Genomic DNA, 3,376 nt, shown 5'->3' on the forward strand with positions numbered 1-3,376 from the left:
ACATGACACAAGTTCATGTTTGGATTTCACATATATAAAAATGCATCATATGTAAATTTATTTTTAAATATTAATTTACTTAATTATAAGTATTACAAAGCTGTACATATATGTTCAAATATATTAACTATCATTTCATGTATATGTTCATATCTGACCAGACCATGTATATCAGATTGCCTTAAATCCTGTCTGAAATCAAATTGACAATGCTTATTTTGCTAGCCCACTTTTTTTAGAATTTAAATAAACAATTGATTAATTAATTGAATTAAAGTTAATCCATTGACAAAAAAGGATGTTTGGTATTGAACAATCTTCAATTTTGCCAGCCAGGCTACTCTAATAGTTTGCTATGAGTGAATGCTACGCAAAGCCCCACCCCCTACTCAATATTCTGTTTCAGTACATCAACATAATGAAATATGAGTCTCGGTAACTCTCAGTTTACAACTTTCGGTTTAAGATGTTTTCTGAGTGAATTGTAGTCACCTGATGTTTACATAAAGGAGTGCAATAATAAGCATCCTTAATCCCGACAGAAACATTCGTGAGTATTTCGAAACATATTCAGCATAATGAATTTTTATCAATTAATGTTTACACAAGAAAAACACAGCACAAAATTAAACACCTTCTCACATGTCACATGTGGACAAAATGGCGTTCTCATCCTACGAGCCACCGTTTATGAGGGCGGAGTCAAGGCGATTTGGCGCCATTTTTTGTATTTGCAACAACACTGTTGTGTGAGAGCTCATTTGTAGAAGGTAAGAAAAAAATAACGTCCAAATTACAATTTAGCAAATCGAAACTATGAGATGGAGTCGAAATTAGTAGTGGTGGGCAGAGCAAGGCTTCATGAAACACTGAAACAGTCAAAGCAAATGTGTCGAAGCTTCAAAATATTTTGAAACCCGTCTCTTTAGTGATATCTAGTGGTCATTTTATGTATTGCTCTGGTACAGCTTCAACAAAAAAAACAGTTCAGCAAATTAAGTTGTAGTGTTTAATTAAGAGATTTCAAGTGATTTAGGCTCAATCCCAATTCTACCCCTTAGCCCTTACCCTTACCCCTTGTTTTGCACGTTCACGTGAAGGGGTAGGGGTGTCCCAATTCTCTTTAACTTGAAGATGTAAGGCTAAGGGGAAGGGGTAGATATCCCATCGAACTGAGATTTTTCAGGACCACACTCAAAACCAAGGGGTATTAAATCTCGAGTGACGTCACTGTCGCTGTACGGTAGCCTCGCTGCGTGTAGCCTTGCTGCGTGTGTTTGGAGTTTAGATTCGCAATTTACATTTTTATAATAAAATACCTGCGCATTCGCTAAATATTTGTCTCTCCTACTTGGGTGAACAATCCCTTAACACACTCATACAAACAAATCTACTTTCAAACGTTCTGTCTCTTGAGCATCCGCTTGTTGTTTGTAGCTTTAGCTTGCTAGCACCGCTAACCAGCTAAAGCTACCGACCTCTTTCATTCACTCATTTTCTCACTTACTGGCTTTGCTCTTCACCTTGAACAATGGCGCTTGTGTGTCTGTCCTTGAGTGCAAGAGAAGCGTCGATGGAGGCGTTGGAGCTGGAGCTGGAAGCAGTGGAGTCCCAGATTCGCTCCCTTGAGGCAAAGCGAGCGCGGCTCCAGGTACAATGAGCCCTGCTCGATGTACCCTGTTCTCGCTCGTCTGAGGTAAGTGTACAATACAATAACAATTCTCCGTCTTCCTCAACCCCGTGTGGTTCTCTGTCCAGGCCCAGCGCACCGAGGGCGCGGCTCTCCCAGACGTCGTTCACGCAGACACCCGGCTACCACGGCCCCTGGGTGCAGCCGCGTAAGGTGCTTACCAGGTCCCGGGGCAGAACGTCTCCTCCTCCGGTGTTCAAGATCCCCACAGAGAACCGCTTCGCCCCTCTCTGCGAGACGGGTCACAATGTGGCTATCATCGGTGACTCCATCGTGCGCCAACTCCACTTCCTCTAAAGGTAACAAAGTACGCACTTTCTGCTTCCCTGGTGCCCGAGTTAAGAATATTTCTGCACAGATACCTACTATCCTGAGCGCTGCCGAGAGCCTCGGTGCCGTCGTCCTCCACGTGAGCATGAACGACACCGGGCTCCGGCAGACGGAGATCCTGAAGGACTTCAGGAGCCTGATCGAGACGGTTCGACGCACCTCGCCCGCCACGCAGATCATAGTTTCTGGACCGCTTCCTACCTACCGCCGAGGAAATGAAAGGTTCAGTAGACTTTTTGCTCTGAATGAATTTTTTCACTAGGCTACAGGAGGATTTTTCAGACTCTGGCAGTCAAATGGAGATTCGCCAGGTCTCGTAACACTTTTGAAATGACCGATGCTTTGAATCGCTTTATTCACATGACCTGGTGTATCGAAACACTTTAGTCTAGTGACCCGGGTGCTTCGGATCATGCCTCAGTGCAGTGTTTCGATTTAGGATCTCGACACTGTGTGGAAACGTCAGGTTCACATCAGCCATACTCAGAAATTAGTACTCATGAAGTCGAAAATACTAAAAGTCTAAATTATGAGTTTAAAATGTCGAAATTATGATAAAAAAGACAAAATTTACCTTAATAAAGTCGACATGACTTTAAAAACTAAACTATGACTGAGCAAGTCCAATATCTGACCTAAATTCAAAATTACTAAATAAAAAGTTGCAAAGTTGACAAGCTGAAATTCTGAGGAAAAGCCAAAATCAGGACTGAAAACATTTATTATGATTCAAAAACAAAAACTTCTGACTTCACAAAGTCAACATAAAAATGGTTTGACTTGTCAGCGCAATAGCCTAGTGGTTAGCGCATCGACATATGGTGCAGTAGCACGTCAGGGTGTCCTGAGTTCGAATCCTGCCTTGAGAACATTTTCCCACCCCCCTATCTCTCTCTCTCTCTCTCCAACTTCGCTTCCTGTCTAAATACTGTCCTATCAAATAAAGGTCAAAAATAAATCTTTAAAAAAAATGGTTTGTCAAAATCTCAACATAACTGGAAATCACGAGTTTAAAAAACGATATCTAATTATTTAATACAATTTTTAGTTAATGAGTCAATAACGTGCGTTCAAATAATTTCGACTTTTTATCCCATAATTTTGAGCGGATTTAGTCCTGAATGAATCCACTTCTTAATACCATCATAATCACACCACGGTAAAATAAATCAGAAGTATTAATAAAACATTCAGTGCAACAGGGCATTGCAATTTGCATCACAGTCGGCTGGAACACATGTTGGCTGTTGTGAGAACACATGCTATTATTTCTCAAGTTGCACGACTGCAATGCATATCATCAAGGCTGAAGCAGTTAACACACCGTGACAAAAAATATGCTCCAAATTATGAGTG

This window comes from Danio aesculapii, chromosome 7 (genome assembly GCF_903798145.1).
Source record: "Danio aesculapii chromosome 7, fDanAes4.1, whole genome shotgun sequence".
NCBI classification, from domain to species: domain Eukaryota; kingdom Metazoa; phylum Chordata; class Actinopteri; order Cypriniformes; family Danionidae; genus Danio; species Danio aesculapii.